The 20,527-nt window shown below is 43.8% G+C and overlaps 1 long non-coding RNA gene across 8 annotated transcripts; it reads right to left on the reverse strand.

Annotated features, from left to right (window-relative positions):
- Positions 1-3,254: 3,254 nt before the first annotated feature.
- LOC123785804 (uncharacterized) lies at positions 3,255-20,508 on the reverse strand. 8 transcript variants are annotated; one of them, XR_015722454.1, is made up of 7 exons: positions 19,875-20,505; positions 17,432-17,606; positions 16,379-16,422; positions 13,706-15,859; positions 11,622-12,633; positions 7,284-7,386; positions 3,255-3,805 (listed from the first exon to the last, which is right to left on the reverse strand). It is a non-coding gene; the product is annotated as an uncharacterized LOC123785804 (long non-coding RNA). The 8 variants fall into 8 exon arrangements; XR_015722453.1 differs by lacking the exon at positions 7,284-7,386; XR_015722451.1 differs by lacking the exons at positions 3,255-3,805; positions 7,284-7,386 and adding an exon at positions 16,097-16,198 and having other exon boundaries at positions 9,739-12,633; positions 19,875-20,507.
- Positions 20,509-20,527: the final 19 nt, after the last annotated feature.

The raw sequence follows: 20,527 nt of genomic DNA on the forward strand, positions 1-20,527 counted from the left end.
TAATGTGTAGTTAAGGTTTAGAACCTCTGCCTTAGCGATTCTCAAGCTCCACAGGCCATTTCTACATATAAACTCATAAAGACAGAGGTAAAGGCTTCTATTTACAAAATGCTGTTTTTTATTTTTTAAAATATTTATTTTATCCCATGACCCTGAGATCATGACCTGAGCTGAGATCAAGAGTCAGAGGCCTAACTGAGCCACCCAGGTGCCCCCAAGATGCTGTTCTTCAAATTGAGCCTATTACATCAGAATGCAGTCTTGCATGGTGCACTGGGTGTTATATGCAAGTAATGAATCATTGAACTTTACATCAAAAACTAGGGATGTACTGTATGGTGACTAACGTAATATAATAAAAAAAAAGAAAGAAAAAAAAGAATATAGTCTGAGACATAAGATTTTGTGGCCTAACGAAACAAGGCTATTTGTGGTTTGAAAAAACAGGGCAATCTTTCTGATAACACTGGATGAAAATTAGGTTGTCCATAAATAAAGAAAACAATTTATTAAATTGTATTTGGCTTTTGCTTGAGACTATAGAATATTGTTTAAATTGGCATAAAATGTACAGGGGAGCTTTTAAGGTAGCTACCAAAAAGTCTCTGTAAGAAAGCTGAAGAGAGATAGAGACATACGATGGGCAGGAATATGAATTTCCATTGTTTCCGAATATTTTAGCTTTAAAGAAAATAGGCAGTTTTGGTATTTGAAAACTCAGTAATGTCTGACAGCTAACATTTTCACCAAGAATGAACTTTCTTATGTATTTTAAGCATTTGCATATTTCTACTCAAGAGCAGGATTTAACATAGTCTACTGACTCCCAGAAACAAAAGTCGACTACCTGTGCAGGTCATTTTTCTTCTGCTTAATTTTGCTTTCATCATTTGCAGACTCATCCAGAAAAGCATGCGCTAAACTGGTCAGTCTTTCTATGGTGTAGCACTGCTGCCCTCCTGTGGACTCTCCGGGGATAGGCCATTCCCGAAGTCCTTCCCACTCTGTCATTATGATTCAGAGGTTCCCATCATTGCTGTGATTCCCAGAAGACATTTTTAATTTCATTTTGGATCTAGTATTAACTAGGTCTTTTCTGCTTGCCTTCTGTGAAATCAACATCTTAAAGGGGCTGACCTCTGTCCCTTATTGCTTAAATGTGGGGGAAGCAGGATACCGGGGGCTGTGGTCAGTACACTTTTTCCTTCCCTCTCACTTATGTACATGAAGATAAATGACTCGCCACAATGAGAAAGTTACCCACCCGATTGCACTCGCTACCACAAGAAAACATGTATAGGGAGAGTAGCAGGGGGAGCTGCTTATGTTTACAACATAAACATCTATCTCCCTTAAACAGCTTTTAAAAAGTGGCAGTGGCAAGCCTTGTGCCGAGCTCTGGAAACCAAGCAAAAGCTCAGGCATCCTGGTGCTTAGGGCTGGGGGCTTCAGGGAGAAGCCGGAGACCACTGTCGTTTAGATGAGCACTTAGTTATATGGTGTTTGGGAAAACGCCGGCCATCGGATCGCCCAGCACCACCTGAAAAGGCTGCTGGGAAAACACCCCTTCGATCTGTATTTGATGTGGGACTCGATTCATTATTGGAGAATTCCTTGGGTAGGACCCCGAGGGACCACACTTCTCCAATGGTAGTGTGCTGGTAAGTCTTGCTAAAATGCAGATTCTGATCCAGCAGGTCCCAGGTGGGCTTGAGAGTCCGCATTTCCCTGCGTTCTACCTACTGCTGCTTGTGGTAGGCTCATGGCCTCCAGAGATTTTGGAATCCTAATACCTGTCACCTGTGGCTGTCTCCTTTGTGGCGAAGAGTCTCTGCACATGGGATCTTGGGTGGGGCCCTGAATGTAATCACGCGGTGCCCTGGAAGGCAGGACAGTGGGGAAGCTGACTGCAGCAGGAGGCTGCATGACCCCCTCGGCGGATGCTTGGAGGCCGGCCCGGAGGATGGAGGCAGGGACCGCAAGCCAAAGAACACAGCTCTAGAACCTGGAAAAGGCAAGTGCATGGATTCTCCTAGGACGTCTGGCGGGAGCCTGGTCTTGCCAATGCCTTGGGTTCAGCCTAGTGAAATGTCACACTTGGGACTTCCAGGACTGGAAGAAATGAGGTGTTTTGTTTCGGGACAGTTACTGCGTGAATGTTCGTGTGCCACCAAAATCCCCATGTGAAAATCCTAACCCCCAAGGGCATAGTATCGGGAGGTGGGGCCTTTGGGAAGGGATTAGGTCATGAGGGCAGAGCCTTCATGAATGGGATTAGTGTCCTTGTCAAGAGGCCCAAGAACGTTCCCTCGGCCCCTCTGCCCTGGGAAGGCGCAGTCTTTGAACCAGCAAGCTGGCTGCCACCCAGCACTGAATCTGTCAGCACCTCGATCTTGGACTTCCCAGCATCCCCAGCAGAAGCATCTGTGGTTGATAAGCTGCCCGGGCTGTCGTGGTTTCCTACAGCAGCCCAAGGAGATGAAGACCAGCAGCTCCTACACCCGTGGGTAGGGGTCCTCCCATCACTGTTTGAGTAGGAAAGCCAGACCACAGAGGGGTGGCTCTCGACCGTGGCTGCACGTGAGTCACCTGGGGAAACTTTGGAATAAAAACATAAGCGTGATCCAGAACAGTATAACCAGAGCCCGTGTGGGTGGCCACTAAAATTCGCAGGGTCTTGAAAAACAGGTTCAAGATGTCTCCAGACATCTGCGCGAAATGCTCAGTCAAGAGGTCAACCCTCTGACCTGAAGATTCCCCAGATTTAATCCCCCACGAAGCCAAATCTGGCTCATCGCTGAATACCCTTCCAGAACTGGTTCGCCCTGTCCCTCCAGGGCTCCTCGAGACTCTGCACCACAAGAAGAGCTCCTGCATCTTTTATAAAGGAAGGGAAATCCTCAGGCTGCTCTCCTTCACCAGCCACGGGACAGTGTGTTCAGTTGCGTAAAATTTCTCAAAGGATCACGGACCACGGAGGTGCCGTTTGGAACCAGCCTCAGTTTCCCCTTCCCTAAGCAGCATCCCTCCACCCAGGCTTGAGCATTTCTCGGTGATCTTTTCTCTCGTTTTGTCCCTTGGCTCACGGAATTCCATTCTTGTCCTAACGGGCTGGCTTCTTTTTTAACGTGTGTCTTCGTCTCCTGCTGAAATGCTTAGCAAGTGGGTAATTCTACATCGCAAGTTACCTTTCCAGGACCCCACTTGTCATGGAATTATGAATAGGAAATGACGGATGAAAAACAAAGAGATGATTAGTTGACTAGAGTGAAATATTTATTCAGGTGGGGAGGCAGGAACGGACTCTTCACAGAAAGAGAACTCAACAGCGACCCCTGAGAGCATCCGCGGCACCTCCCGCATTTCGGCAACATGCGACCAGACCTCGGATACATTAAAGCCCTTTGCTTTTCAAAGTACAGTCAGGTCTCTCTCACCTCTGCAGTAAGGGATCATAAATGCAGTTAAAGAAGTTAGTGAAAAGCACGAGATCGTCCTTCCCCTCTCTCTGCCCATCGGTCCTCCAGGAAAGCACGGGCGGCTGCTCACCAGAGTCGGCGCGAGGCTTCGAGGCCGCTGCTTTTCCCCCTACATCATAACCGATTTCAAATGGTGCTAGACAAAAACAGACTCTGAACACCAGGAGAAATCGGTCAGCCTGTGTAAGAGATGGGTCCGGTGGTGCTCCTGGGGGTCCTGCCCTCGACCGTGCAGGTGGCAAGTCTCAGTCCAGCCGCACGGCCACAGCCGCTGAACGTCCCGGGGCGTCCAGAGCAGGTGCGGCGCTGACGCGAATGGGACCGTCCTCCGGGGACAACAACAGAAAAAATCCCAGTATTAGTCATGATGAAATGGAGAGCTCTTAGGCCAAGGTCCCAAACACCAGACAATAAGTATCTTTTCCTGATTCAGGAAGATGCAAAGAATTAGAACAGGCCAAGTAACTGTTAAGTTAACCAGAAGATTCCTGGAACTCACAGGGTAGGGTGGACTCCTCATGAATTGGGCTGGACCACCTGTGACCTCTTTCATCCCTCTGGACTAAAACAGACCCAGACTAAAAGCATGTCCCCTTACACTCATGTTCCTACTCTCTTTATGCTGTGTAATCCTGGTGCTTGAAATCTTACCACTTCGTAGTGAGAAGAGGCAAGCAAAGATAAGACAGTGGAAAACAGAGAAAAAAGTATTTTCCCTAAGGCTTAGGATTGCTCAAGATACCAGTCCTAGGCCTTCCTAAAAAGGAAGCTGGGGGAAATAGACCAGGGACTTGGAAGACTACACCAGATCCCAGTTTGAGAGAAAACAGCAAGCCAAATACGAAAAGAATTCTTTGAATGCTTGCATCACAGAATGAAGAACTTCTTGGAATTCTCAAATTTACCACATCTCCTATTTCAATGGCCCAGTTATATGAGAGACCTGGTTTATATCATCTTCCTCACCATAAGGGGTGATCTCAGGCTCCCCTTTCAGGCTAGAACATGCCGCTAACAGCACGTATGACCTATATTTAACTGTGTTGTCTCAAGAGTACCATACAGTATTGCTTGACCGCTAAATAACTTTAACTCCATAAAGTAAAAACTAAGACTTTAATGGAATATTCCAGTGAGGCTCAAAGAAGTATTACATTCTGTAACGCTCATAAAAATGTCCTAAAATCCACTTCATCCATTTCAGTCCCCCAAGGATCCATCTGTGAATGCAAGTGCTTTCCTAGAACCTAGCTTCTCTCTTTTCTACCCAGATTTTGTCTCAAAAGCTCCAGCTCGAGTTGGCTTATAGGTAGTTCTCCTACCACCCCCCCCTCCCCGTCTGGGTCTCCTAGTTCACAAAAGTCCCCATGACCTTTCTAAGGTAAGTGAAGTTCCTTTAGCAGAGTTCAACACTACATAGCACTGAAAAAGGAGCAGGGAAATACAGAAACTCTCTTAGAATGCAGGATAGGGAGAGAGCCCTGGCCCATAAATCTGGAAATGTTAACCTCATTAAAACTAAAGAAAGGCAAAAGCAAAGAACAAGATACATTTTATCCCCATTACATTAACAACAGAAAGCTACTTATGCGTACGCCTGATAAAAAGCAAGAGTGTGAGGAAATGGATATCCTCCTATGTTGAAGTTACCCCAGCAACTGGCAGAAGGCCTATGAAAAACAATTATGCAATGTATACAGAGAATAATACAAATATTCATGCCACTTAGCCCTCCTAGGAATCCATTCTACTGGAATACTTTAATATGAAAAATATCCCATGCATTTTTATCAAGAGCTTCATTATAAATAAAACTGGAAACAAATTTGCAATAGAGATCTTGGATGACACTGATACAGCCACTGGAATATATTTTATATATATATATTTTATATATTTTATATATATATTATATTTATATTTATGTGCCTGTCTTGATTTGGATTTTTACTGTATACCCTGTAAAGACTTAGAAGCACAGGAAAATGTACCAGAATGGATTGTACCAAAACATTTCAGGGTAGGAGCATTATGGGTGATACTTTTTTGTTCTGTTTTATACATTTTGGGCTATAATTATAGTAATTTTATGAAAAAAAATATTAAGTTAAAAAGAAAAAAAACACATATTTTGAGAGTGCACAAGATAAAATGGGGTTGTGGGAGGGAGACCAATGGCTTTTTATACTAGAAAAACATTAGACTGTGTGCTGAAAAAAAATCAGGATGGATTGTCACTGGCTGAGAGCTCCTGTGGATCATGCTGTGGGCCAGGCGGATGTCGTCCTGGCTTCTGTCTTCCCTTCAGGACCACGTGATGCTCTCACAGCCCAGGATGAGGAGCTCTAGCACCTTTAACAGTAAGTATTCACTTACAGTGAATGAAGCGTAAAAGGAGAGACCAACGTCTCCTACATTACCATTTCAGTTAGAAGGAAAGTAAGTTGAAATTCAGGCCATGGTGCAGCAGGATTGGGATCCTCACGGGCAGAAAGAGTAGTGTCCCTTATCGAAGGTTCTATACTGGCTTTGAATCATTACAAATGCATAATCGTCCTTCTATTCTAACGGAGCTGGAGAGCACAACTTCCTCTTTGGTTTATAACCCAGGAGGTTTCTTCAGGATGGTGTCATGCCCACTTGCACACAGTGGAGGCCACAAAGACCAATTTCCTAAGCCCATGTCAGAGGAGTGGTTTGGTGGTAGACTTTGTTGCAGAGAGTAGCTTGTGCCTGCGCCTTACACAAGACAGGAGCGCAGGGTCCCACAGCGCCCCCGCCCCGAGCTCCCGCACTCTTCTCACCTCTCTGTTGAAAGGCTGCTTTGGACTAAAGGTTACAAACTGCTCTGCTCACCCCTTATCTGTGACCCTGCGATAGTAAGACTAACGCGCTAGATTAAACCAGGAGTAGAGGGAAACTCTTCAAGGTAAGCCTGTGTGAGGTGTTTCTTAAAAGTAGAATTTATAGTTACATTTAAAAAACTCACTGGCAGCCTCCGGTGGGACTAGATATTTAGAGTTTAAAACCTGTGGGTTCCATTTTCCATGCAGTCAATGACCCTGTTTTACTGCCTAGGTATTTTCTTTGGCGTGATCTTCTTTCTTTCATTCATCATTGGTTCTTGGTGGATAATTGTAAAGCGCAAAAAAAGGTAAGTATAGCCATATTCTCCTAGAAAATGTCTACGACTGTACCGCTTCCTCTTGAAAGCCAAAGAGAAGTGAAAGAAAACCTCAAAAAAAAAAAAAACCCACCACTACTACATAAACAGATGTAATAATCCCTAATTATAAAGCAGGCCCTTGATGTACATTAAGGATGGAGAAGTATTCACACTAAAAGAAATATATATGAAAATAAGAACACTTAAAAAAAAAAAGCTTAGGATTTTTAAGGAGGATTAAAATTTTACAAAAGGGAAAGTAGGCAGAAGGAACTTTTGATGAGATACTTGGTATCCCAGTTTTGCCGAAACATTCCAGGCTCAGATCTCTAGACACAGACCTCTTCAAGGCACCAGAAGTTCCATAGTGTGTCCTACTGGCCCACACCTCACAGGCTGCCAGCGTCAAAGAACTTAGGCTTTTTACAGGGCATTAAAAATAAATATTTTCTAAACCCACCTAATATTTAAACTTGCCGAAACCTTACAAGGATTAGATCTTAATAAACATTTCCGACTAGGAAGAAAACGTTTGCATTCACTGATTTATTTAGAACAAAACCTGTGAGGTCAAAGTCAATAAGATCAATGTCTAACCGCGATAAACAAATTCTATACCCATGAGAAACGGCTCATACCTGTGAGTGAACAGTTTGCCACAGCAGATGTTCTGGACCCAGTCTCCCAAAGCAAGCCGAATAGAAACTAAAGTGCTATTTCACAGAGGGGGTCCGTGTGCACCTTTTAAAAGCAGAATATCACAGCAGAGCGTCTTAACAATCTAGGCAGGAACTCGGGTTCGTGATAAAATAATTAGTAGAGATTTACATTTAAGTTAAATCTGTAGCCTTCCTATTTAACCTTCTCTATGGGCTGTGGTTGGACAGCTTAAATACAATTCCCTCTACTTCATTATTTTAAAAAAGCGACAGTAGCCCTGATAGTTTATATTAGCAAAAGTCTTCGTGTCAGGGACTTTTCCCTCTTCAAGTTTCTCTTCTAGTACTACAGTTTGTGAGTCACTTTTTTTTTTTTTAATTAGGCTTTTTAAAAATTAAGGCTGAATTAAAGTAGTCAGGGCTTCTAATTTTCTATTTCTGGGCCAATGTCCAGTTAAAACCAGCCACAGCAAATGATTCTCTTCCTCTTAGAGACAGTCGTGACCTTCCCCTCCCTCCTCCCTGCTCCAAGGACTCCATTCCGCATGCCTATGGCCTGCTCCTAGCTCATCCAGGAGCGCGTTCTGAGTCAAGCTATTGATTTGTAACTTAAGATCCTTTCCTTGTATTATCATCCTCGGGCATAAAAAAGATTCAGTAGCCATTTCATAAAAATTATTTCTTTAGAAATGATTAGCTTGTCTCATCGAAACACACTCTGATCACACACCATTTCTTCATGGGTTTCCCCGTCTTAAAATCTGCCTCCTGTCGTTGCCATCCTTTCCGAGGGCGACGGCCTCGCCCCAGCGTTCTGCGAGCAGCAGTGGCCAGGGATGGGGCAGGGGAAAAGACCATGGTGTTCTTGAGCCTGAAGGCTCAGGGAGCAAACCCCCCAAACAGCGAAGTACCCCACCATTGAACCTATCCTATATGTAATCCGAACACAATTCAAAACTTCTCTAAGCCTTTATCTCTTTGGCCTGTGTTTCACTTCTTGGGATAATGAGTGGATCATGGTCAGAAAATGCCCTTTATTTCCGTGTTAGAAATATCACGTAACTAAGATAAGCAGGAGGAGGTGCTGAGTTTAAATAATCGGAACCCCCAAGATCCTTCTCCTGGAAGCAGTTGGGTGATTAATCATTGTGCTATGTCCATGTATGGGGGAAGCCGAGAACCTGGGGAGCTGCGGCTGCCCAGGCTGAGCTGATTATTCTTATCTGGATCTCATGCTTTCCTCACAGGAAGGGCAGGAAGGCCCTCGCACAGAAAGGAGAGGGAAGTCACGTGAGAGGCACAGGAGAGTGGAGGGGACCTTGGCTCTTGCCCTGCCAGCAGAGCACTTTCCGTCAGCGCCCCAAAAGACTGACAGAAGGGTGTAGAAGGACCGGCCCGCTCTTTGGGAGCTGCGGGATCAAACCAGGCCCGGACGGGAGCAGGACGCAGGAGCCAGCTCAGAAACTAGCCATGTTTCTCTTAGATGGTGGTTGGCACACTCATCTGACTTTGTCAATATGTATCGAGCCCTTCTCTGTTCCAGGGACAGCTCTGAGGCTTGTGGAGTGTCCTCCAGGGAAGGTAGACTCCTTCGTGGAGTTCTCATTCCAGTGACGGGGGAGAGTAAAAACAAGACACGTAGTTAATTCATTATAATAAAGGGGATACAGACTGGGAGAAAACAGATCAGAGTAAGAGAGCTCAGGAACGGGGGTGTGGGGGAGACCCAATCTTTAATATGATGATTAGGGGGGCCGCATGGGGGAGTGTTTAAAGTGAGATCATGTCTGTGTGTCTGTGTGTGTGTGTATACCTTTCTATTTTTGTCTAATTTTAACTTCTTAGATAATCTTTAAACTGCTTATAGGCTTTTTTTTTTAAGATTATTTTTTTAATGCCTTGTTTAACCAGCAAGTTAGGAGTCAAGGGGCCAGAAACGGTGTGAGTAGGGAGGATAGCAGCTACAAAATGCAAGTCACTGGCCTGAGGTGGGGGTTAGCGTCCAGCAGAAAGCAGTGTTGTACTTAGTGGCATCCTCCTGAGACTGTGTTGTGACCCGAGACCGAAGGACCTGAGGGCTGTAACTAACCCTACCTGGCAGTACATCTCTAACTGTCCTAAACTTACCCTGGGTTTCAAGGTTGCTCTTTGTTTTAATATACGAACGCTGAACTTGGTGAGCCGGCCTGTTTTAGACTTCCGTCACATCACTGATGATTTCCCATGTCTCCTTGACCCTTAGCTCGCCTAGTTGCAGTGTGTCTAATTACTCTGTGCATGTCCTCCCTCTGCCCCGCATGGCACTTCCCACTCTATTAAATTATCCTTTTTATTTTTTTAAATTAAATTATCTCTTGTTTTCTTGGTCCCTACTACACTCCTCACCAGCGCCACACGCAGAAAATGAGCTTCTCGTGAACAGAGACCACCCATACGCACTCGAAATCATTTTTATTTAATGACTTTTGACTTCCATTTGTACAGTAGTCAAGATTAATAATAAGAATAGCAACAGCTGGGGCGCCTGATGGCTCACTTGGTTGAGTGACCTCAGACCTTCGGCTGAGGTCATGATCCTTGGGTCCTGGGATCGAGTCCCACATCCAGCTCCCCGCTCAGCAGGGAATCTGCTTCTCCCTCCGCCCCCCTCACAAAAATAAATAATATCTTAAAAAAAGAGAGAGAATCGCAACAGCTAATATATTTGCTTACAAAATATTTTAAAATTTATTGTCTTTGGTCCCCAGAGCAACTCTGTGAGGTAGGTAGGCCCAATAACATTGTTATCCCAAAGCAGAGAAGACTCTGAAGGCCAGAGAAATTCAGTGACTTGCTTAAAATCATACCAGCAGGAAGTTGCTCAGGGTAGGCCTTCAGTCCTGCTGATCAGACTCAGAATCCTGAACCCATTCAGCTACCTGCTGATAATTTCAGTTGCTACTACTTCTTTTTTTTTTAAGATTTTATTTATTTATGTGACAGAGACACAGCCAGCGAAAGAGGGAACACAGCAGGGGGAGTGGGAGAGGAAGAAGCAGGCTCCCAGCGGAGGAGCCCGATGTGGGACTCGATCCCAGAATGCCAGGATCACGCCCTGAGCCGAAGGCAGACGCTTTAAGGACTGCGCCACCCAGGTGCCCCCAGTTGCTACTACTTCTGAATTTGATTCTGTATCACCCAGAACTGCATATAGTACAAACGTGGAATTTTCTTCTATCAATATTGTCCCCCATCAATCTTCCTGGGTTTTTTTTTTTTAAGCTACTCTGGTACATTAGGCCAATATCCTTCTAGAGAACAGTAGGCAATCTCTCCCTTTTTATGCTAGTCTGAGTTATTAGCCTATAAGAAAATTATAGTATTTCCGTAAAGGATTCTGTCCTTATTAAGGTTGGTGGAAAAGTTCCTGTCCATTCACACAGACTAGCAAGTTCTGTGATTTAACGTTACTAGCCTTTCACTAGTGAAAAATGTGTCATCTGCATACCTTACATTTACTGTATATTTATACAACAATAATTTGTGACAAAGGTTAAGCAGGAGAAGTCATGCACTGATCACTCAGGAAAAATACTGTTGGACTCCTCCATTCACAGCCCATTTATCCTTGCCTCTTGTTTCTGCCTCTGATCTATTCCTATTCCTATACGAACCAACCTTCCTGTATATACTCAGATAAAGCTTTAAAGTCCTCATTGGTCTGATGCTTGGAGTGACAAAACTATTAAGACCACTCCTGCATTACTCCATATTCGCATTAACTACCATCAATCAAGTGGATGGCCATTCCTTCCGCACACACTCATGAAGGTTGTATTCTCCCACACCCATGTACCACTCCTCAGTCAAAACCACTTTTAGCCATTCCTCAGATAACCACTTAGTCATTGCTTCTTGGAAGCCCCTCCCAGAACACCTGTTGGTACAACCCTCTGCTCTTCCTCATGCAAGGATCTCAAATTGGCCCTTCCACATCCTGTGAAAACTGGCTCCTGACTCAGTCTTCCTCTTTGTCTCAAGGGATGCCCTCGTTCTAATTTCCAAGAAAGGGTAGAGTGAGTGAGTAATGAGGAAGTCCTGGTAAGTGGAGGAGTTAACTCTTTGTGCTTCCCCCCTTGAATGCCTAATACCAACACATATCTGAAGCCTAAACGCACTGTATTGTATCATTTCTCATTTCATTTCTGTACAATGGAGTGCATCTTAACCCCTGAAGAGGCAGAGTAGCGTTACCAGGTGAGATCATGAGCTTTGCAATCAGTAAGAGCTGTGTTCACACCCACTTACTAGCTCTGAAACCCTCAGCAAGACACTTACCTTCTCTAAACTTCATTTTCCTTGTCTGTAAAATAGGGACAATAGTTCCAACCTCACTTAACACACTGCCTCACTTAGGATGAAGGTCAGAAAATGTTAGCTGTTGTTATTTACCCGTGATTGTTATTGGCATTTAAAAGTGGTTAAATCCTTGGCATTACTGTCAGTCCTCCTATGCCTCATGACCACTACTGCTGCTCTCCAAACTGTGGACGTCAATGTACAGAAAACAGAACTCCCATCTTCACGAAAACAGAAGAGGAAGCCTTGAGTAAGATCCACTGTGCGGAGCCGTTGACCTTGTGAGGCTTCAATGTCACAATCTGGCAGTAAATGATTATTTGCCAGTCAGAATTGCTTTGGAAATAAGTGTTGTTTTAAGGCACGGACACTTGTCTATAAGAATTCAGCGTCTTCTGACACACCGTACAGGATGGTTTTCATACGATTTCCTCCTTCGAGTTTTGACTTAGTCGTGAAAGGTGGGATTTGGTTATGTTGTCCTTTTACACACCTTGCAAAGATTTCAGAAACTTGAGGCAAATTCTGCCCTAAATTTCAAAATGAAAGCCGCTGACGAATTTCTTCCACGACTGAAATGTACATAATTAAGGTACCTTTCCTATTTTTCTTCTCCTGCCACTTAGCAATAATACAGATGAAAAACCTCGAGAGACGACCCATTTACATCCTCAAGAAGACGGCCGTGTAAAGCCGCAAACTCTGCAGACGAATCAGGACAACAGCAGGTACCTAAGTAAATACTGAGCTCCTGATGTCCTCGAGAACTAACGCTGGAGATGGTTTGCAGGATCCGCGTGTGTTGCTGCTCTGGTCGGATCACTGGTACCAGGGGAGTTAGAAGGTACTTCAGGGAGGGGAGAGGCCTCGGTGGTTGTTTCTGATGGATTCCGGTTGTTTCCAGTGAGTTGGTGAGGACTGTCGTCAGCGCTATGCACAGGCACTGTTTTCACAAAGCACTCTTGTATTTTTGTGCAGGGACGCTATGAACCTGTGAGAAGGAAGCTTTCGTTTTTGTTGTGGAACCCAAGCATTTGCCACGTGGGGGTGCCTCCGGGTCCCCCACTTCCCTCAAACTCACAGGGTCACCTCAGGATCCTGTGGAGACTTTGGGTTTCCCCTCCCCTGCTCCCCACTCTCCTTGGATTCTCTGCCTCCCCTGGCCTCAGGTGACTGCTCTCTCCCTTCTGTCCCCCACACCTCCTGTCACCACACCTCATGCCTGCATTCCAGGAATTCAGAGTAGCAGCTTACTAGCACAGCTGTTGTGTAGTAACTGTTTCGTGGTTTGCTAAAGGATTGGGGTGAAAAGGGAGATTATGCTACGACCCGAAGTGGCACACAAGGTAGAACCGAATATTAGAAATCAATGAACCTAAAAGTAACTGTTTTCGTAAATCAGGTCTTAGTGGAACCCAGCCTCAGCCACTGTTAGCCTACTTACGGCTACAACAGCGGAGCTGAGCAGAAACAACAGAGACGCAGAGACTGTGTGGTTGTCTTTACAAAAGTTAATTTAAAAACGATTTCAGGGGCGCCTGGGTGGCACAGCGGTTAAGCGTCTGCCTTTGGCTCAGGGCATGATCCCAGCGTTCTGGGATCGAGCCCCACATCAGGCTCCTCTGCTATGAGCCTGCTTCTTCCTCTCCCACTCCCCCTGCTTGTGTTCCCTCTCTCACTGGCTGTCTCTATCTCTGTCGAATAAATCAATTAAAAAAAAATCTTAAAAAAAATAAAATAAAAACGATTTCACAAGAGGGCTAAAAATAGCATTTAATTCCTCCTCATTCCTGCCAGGTTACTTACCTAAACACGTTACCACCTTTCTTCCAACTGAAGTTGCATTAACTTAGGCTCAGACTGCACGTACCCAAGGAGCTCCCCAAAGTGCCCCGATCCAGAGTGATGTCCTTCCTTAAAACTCACAGCAATTGCTGTCTGTAACATTTTTAAAATATACTATTTCCTTTTAAGAATACTAAGAATTCAAGAATTTAAGAATACTAAGTGCTCATTACAGAAAATGTAGAAAATAAAGAAAATATAAAGAATATAAAAATTACCTGACATAGCGCCCACCCAGTAGTCCCGTTCCTCAGCTTCCCTGCGTGTCGTTGTACATCTGCAGCCGACACACGGAGATCGTATGCACTCTAATACTGAATCCTGATTTTGCTTTCACGCGATGACAACCATTTCCTTTATTAAAAAACTTATATCCTCTAGTTTCAATATAATATTCGTCGTTTTTTGCTTATTCACACTACTGTATTCACTTGCTCATTCCTACATTCTTCAAACATGGATCAGTCACATTTTTTTTCTTAATTTAAGAGAGAGAGAAAGAGAGAGCACGAAAGCATGAGGGGCAGAGGGAGCGGGAGAAGCTGACTCCGCTCTGAGCAGGGAGCCAGTTGCGGGGCTCGATCCCAGGACTCTAAGATCATGCCTTGAGCCAAAGGCAGACGCTTAACCAATGAAGCCACCCAGACACCCTTGGATTAGTCACTTATAACATGTACCATACATTGTACTTATATCTTCTTTCTCATGCTAACTTATGAGTAAGGACCTCCATTTTAAATTTCCCTAAATTTCTGAGTAGAGAATCAAATGAGAAGTATAAACAAGTAAGAGTAAATTTATCAAAATTTCATTTTAACTAACTTTTTGGAAGGGTTCCTTTACATCAAGGTACGTGTCAAATTGTGTACATTGAATGCTGATCAACAGCTAATAAAATGGAAGAAAGTCCTTAATGAATTTGCCTCCAATCTCCTTTTTAAGACTGAATTTTGGCCACAGAGTTCTACAGGACCAAGGTTGATCATCTGTGGCAAGATACGGTAGATAAGGAGTGAGTCAGAGTCAGTACCAACCTTAAGACCTGTGCGCCCAAGCCGGGAGCAAGGGCAGAAAGGGTGATACAGGAAAAGAGGCAGATTCCAGACACACAGCTGCGTGCTAAAGGACATGAGAATGTTCAAAGATGACGCAGGTAACAACAGATGCTGGGAAGTCTTGTGAGGTGGAAAGAAAACGATGATGAGGGATCAGGTGGCAGGAATGATACGGGGTGTCAGGTGAGCTGCTGGGCCTCCACAGGGATGTGTTCCACTGCGGGGAGGACAGTCTTCCTGCCCTTAAGGGAGAGGAGAGGTTTCAGCATGGCCAGGGAAGCGTTCGGACCCCTTGGACTACACAATATCTTCTTTCACTCTTGACTGTGGTAGGGGGAGGACATACTCTCTGAGACAGACCCTGCTCCAAACCAGCAGCTCCTGTTTACTTTCTCTGCCATGACCTGGCTCAGAAAAGAGAGTCAGAACTATGTTGTGTGTTATGAGGGACCTCTATGTTTCTGGAACAAGGTTCTTTCTATTTAGTTGCTCAACATTGAGAACACTGTTCCTTTGGCAAAAAAGGCAATGAGGAAAGGTCAACTTTTCATTGCTCCCTCTCTTATCTACTCAGTGTCTCAATTTAGGCCATGTTTTCTTGTGCCCTACATAGCAACCACAGAGGAGGGCAAAACACTTCTTCTGAACTCGTAATTACGTGTAATGTTAGTATCACCATTTTAAGAAGCAAATTCTGGGCGGTTCAGTTGTCACCCGTGCTGTCACCTGAATAAAAATATCCTGTTATTTCAGTGCCCTTCCTTGACAAAGTACTCCAGCGCCGGACAACACCTCGAATTACAACGTTGTGGGAAAGGAGACAATCCAACAGTGTAAGACGTGAGATTCATAAAATCTTGGAAGCGACCTCCCGGAGACGCAGCCATGTGCACTTGAAGATGCTGAGGTGCTCCGAGGAGCTAGTGAAAGCTCCCTCCTCTTAGCCTGGATTAGTCACTCCTTGTGCTCTGTCCTTCTGCTGGAAGCACACACCATCTAGTTAGGGGAAGACTGCACTCAGGGTATGCAAATGATCTCAGTTACTTAAAGGAAGAAGGTGTCACTTTGGCTTTCTGTTTATAGTCTGTGATCCGCCTTTCTTATTTTCAATGTTCATACTATGGAATGGGCTCATTAACGAGAAGATCAAAATCCAGGAGGAAGACGTGAAAAACAAAGTCACGTACAATTATACTACTCAGTGATAACCACTGTTGATTTTCGATTCATCTTCTGCTAACCTTTCTTCATCTATGTTTGTTTCTTTATACACCCATGTCTTTCTTAGTTACTTTTTCTTCGATAGAGCAAAATCTCCTATTGATCACATATAAAATATAGCGAGATCAGTTTTTACTTTCACTAAAAAAATGTATTTTCTGTTTATTAAGAAGGTATTAAATGAATCTGGGGGAGAGGTTTTCAAGACAAACATCTTAAACAATGAGCTCTGGATATTTTGTAAGCTCTATTTCAAAGCAATTTGTACTGTGTGTATAAAAACATACTCTTTTAAATCAAACAGTAATTTTATTATAAAAGCAAGTGACTTACTTTTTGTATAGATTCAGAATATGCCAAATAAACTAAGAAACCATGACTTTTAAGAACTGCAAAATTCATGTACAGGTCTCTACATAGGTGATCCTGGAGTACCTAAATGGGCCACATACAGAGCAATAATTTATTTGGGATGATATTACGGGCCATGCTAACGATCTAGAAAATACCAGAATCTTTCTGGACACTTAACAATAGATTTGTACATGACGACTGATAGCTACTGTGTAATTCTGGGTTTTAAGTTGCTTTTAGACTATATTCTGCCACACTCACCTTGATAAATCCAAAGAGTGACCTGGATATCACCTTGAAGTTTTCTTTAAAATCATGGAAGAAAGGGAAAAAACAGCATAAGCAAAGTCAACTGACAAACTAGGAGGAAAAAATTACAACTTATATGATAGACAAGGGTAACTGGCGAATTTAGAGCTAAAAAATTCAAAGACCAACCCTCCTCACCCCCCACCTCCCTGTAAATGGGCGAAGGATATACAGCCAGGCCTCCAATAAAAGAAAGGCAAGTAACCCATGACTATATGAAAAGATCCTCAATGGTTTTGCTTAGTTGAAACTTAGGGAAACTTAGGGAAATCTATTAGGTCTTGCATTTCTGAAGACATACATTTTAAAGGAGGGCTAGAAATTAACTGTTGGGGATTGGCCTTTCCTAGAATAAAATTCCCTATCACAAGAAAAAAAACTGTAAATTCCTCTTTTCCCTCAGAATGCAGTAGGTCAGTGAGTACTGTGATTAACCATCACGTGATGCCTGGGACGTTGAATTTCAAGAAAATCATGAGATTTTTTGCCTGTGACATCAGCGATACAAGGGAAATACTGTTTATACTAACTATGAATAAAATGCTGAATGTCTAACTTCATTTGTGTTGTTGAGTAATTCTGTTGACCTCTGGCCTTACATTTTTCATCTGAAAAGCAGGGCTGGACCAACTGGTCTCCAAAACTATTCTTAGTGCTAACAATCTGAATTTTTTTCATGTTTCCTTTTTGTGTACACGTAAGTGTGAGGTGTAATTTAAAGTCTATGACATTTAAATAAAATGTTCTGTCTCCATCACTATAATAGGAAAGGAATAAAAGATTTTTTCTTTCTAAATCGATGTCTGGAATATGGTTTGTAATATATTTACTTTTTAAAGCCTTTAAAAGCCAAGAGGAAACAAAATGAATATGGGTTCCTTCTGAGAAGTGCCCCGCTTTCTGTACTGAATGGTTTCAGAATCCTGTGTCGGGTGCGGTTTACCACTGGAATGTTCTTGTTGGTAACAGCTAAATAGGAAGGTTCACTGGCTGGCAGGTACTTACCAGGTAGAAACACAGATGGCACAGCTCCCCGGCCCACATCAACAAGACGGCTTATCTATGCTGTTTAGCCATTCTCTGCCAGCTTTCACAGCGAACCTAGCGTGTAATTCACCATGACAGCGGAAAGCCTTTTCTGAGAGGACTCCCGGGCCCATTCCAGCTGCTACCGCCACCTCTGAAAAGCATGATGGAAATATACGAATTTAGGAGGCCAAGATTCATCTAGCATTAAGATTTATTTTACAGAAGTTGGCCTCTGTTTAATGACATCGCCACACACCTACCTCCGCCCTAGTGCCATTCATAAAGCCTTAAAGGAGATCTAGCACATCGCTCAAAACCTGGTCTACACACAGGCACGTTCTCCACGCTCTCCTGTCACTTTGGCAGTGCGACAAATCTTCAGGGGGAGTTGCAGGCACCGGAAGCCTTTACTCCCCTACCTCACTCAAAGCCTTGACTCTTGAGTTCTATTCCTGTCCAGGCGACAGGATGTTCATTGTCAACACTCTCCCTTTGAACCAAGTCACTAAAATGATCTCAAGGCTAAGGAGTCAGATCACAGCTTGCACTGCCTGATACAGGAACGTTTTCTGTGCAGACAAGTTGCAGCTTCCTCCTTTAGAGGCAAACCCACCTTGCTCCTAGTGTCTAAGATTATTAAAACAAAATCTCTCACAACGTTCCCAGCACTTACTTGGTAAATCCATGCTGGGGAGAACTGGCAGAGACATGTCAGATGCACTTGACGGCAATAGCCATGCATTTCGGGCAGTATTCACAGGCATTGACGACGCACCTACTACAGACCTGGAACTGGCTTAGCACTGAAGCTACAGCAAGAAAACTCGAGCCCTGTCTCATGGAGCTTTTCCAGAAAAATAGGGAACAGGGCTCAGAACCTTTCCAGTGGAGCCTTAATTTGGTCCAGTGAAAATAAATCAATCAACGTGAAAATCTCCAATTATATTTAGAGTGGCTTGGTGAACCGCAGGTATAGATTTTACTGATTGAAAGAATGTTCTAGTAAAATCCCAATTCTTGACTCTAATCTAGCTTGTGTAACTAGGAAACCAAACACCAGCCATGTTTTGCCACCTTTTAATTTACTCATGAGAAAAAAACTTACTTCTAAGACTAGAAATAGATGGGAAAATGTTTTCATATTACTGAGACGTAACTGACATATACCATTGTATACAGATGTTTGCAGAGAACAATAAATAGACCCTGTTTTCACAAATAAGTGTCAACATTGAACAACACAACATTTCTGTTAAATAACTCTTTTGCAACTGTAAAAATTAACAGAAATAATCCCCCTCATTGAGTTTTCTGTCTCCTTAATTATAACTCCTTTAAGTCAGTGTCATGATGGAGCGTCTGGACTTTAGAATTTAAGATACTGCGGTGTTTCAGGATCACCTCCACACCTATTGTTTCATATGCCGTCAAAAATTCAAACATTGTGTTGTTCTGGGAATTATGCAAAATTCCATGGTTTGTTGAACCCACAAAGTTTTTAGTACCTCTCAGCTATAGAATTCTTTAAACATATATAGTTTTGTAATTCTAGAAGATGCATTTGAGGTTAATACAGAAAGATTACAATTCCTCACCATCCTGTTATACCTTAATTCTGTATGATGCAGGATCAACCCCCATCATTCTATGAAAATAGCTGTTGATATATAGGTTGGCCTGAAAAAATTTTTTCTTCATCTGATTCCTGCAACACAGGGTCAGTATAGGAAACTGAAAAGCACAAAGAAAATGAAATACCCATAATCCTATCACTGTTAGTTAATTTTGAGCTAATTGCTCTATGGGAATACCAAGGACACTTACTTGGAGTCAATTTTTTTAACTTATATATCGTAGTTTCTCAGGTAGATTTTTTTTAACTGCCTGATGCATAGACATTCATACCATAAAGCCCCCTATCAAAAATTCCTTATACTTTGGCTAGACGCTTAGGATTTATTTTTCTTCCAAAATTACACACCTTTGGTCACAGCTCTGATGATTTCTGTGGCATAAACTCCAAATGGAAATGGTGGTTTAAAAGTCATGGCCATTTAAAAACTTAACATATGGGAAAGTTAAATTAAAAGCCAAGGTTTGAGGGTGTTGGTCCCCCCAATACGATTACTCACATTGGTTGACATTTATTATTCTTGGCCAGCTAATGGGAAGAAAATGTCAATTCCTTCTAGGTACTCTTTTAATACAGGTCATGTGACTTTTTTTCCTCTTACTAGTCATACAGGTTTAATCAGAACTCTACAAATAGATCTGGCTCATTCTTAATTTTCCACTAGATTTTCCACTGAGAGACTGTGTCACCAGAAACGTTCTCCAGCTTATGGATTCCTCTCCATCCCAACAATAATGGCTTTAAGTACTTCCAGGAGGCTGGCAATTAATACACCCTTGTCCTTACCTTTTTCGTGCATGTTTTTTGCCTCTTCAATAAAGCATTTAGTTGCTCAAGGTCAGGGACCCCAGAGAGGTAAGGCCCAATATGCTAATGGCCCGGTGTGGTTTAATAATTCATCTACCTTGCTTAACTTCAGGGGTTGGGAGTGCACTGGCCAAACCTCTGAGCGTCTGAAATCTAGCAGGCCTCCAGAGGATCCAAGAGCAGACAGACGCTGAGCCATGGAAATCACAAGTATTGTCCCTAAATATGCCCGATTAATGCCAACTCTTGAAACAAGGGCCCAGGGAGTCCGGAGTGTCCCACGACACACTGGAGCCGCGAGGGGTGCGGCCCCACGACGACCCGCTGCCTGGGCCTTGGGTTTCTAGCGTCAGGTCGCTGCGCTTTTCGCTCAGTGCGGCGTTCCGTTCTGGAAAAGGGACAAAGATGACCCCGCCAGCTCTGCTTTCCTTCCCACTTTTCCTGAGTCCGGGCGGTGAGCCCCGCAAGCCGCCGGGGTCCTCGGGTCGGCGTGCACACGGGATCGTCGAGGGCCTCCCGGTGCCCGCGGGAGGGGAGGGGACTGAGTCCCTCAGCGTCCCGTGGGTGCGCCCACAGCAGGCCCACGCCGGGTCTGGGAGGCTTGTGGGGCCCCGCGCCCGGGCCCCGCCTCC

This window comes from Ursus americanus, chromosome 2 (assembly GCF_024610735.1).
Source record: "Ursus americanus isolate L20-20 chromosome 2, mUrsAme1.1.p, whole genome shotgun sequence".
NCBI lineage: Eukaryota > Metazoa > Chordata > Mammalia > Carnivora > Ursidae > Ursus > Ursus americanus.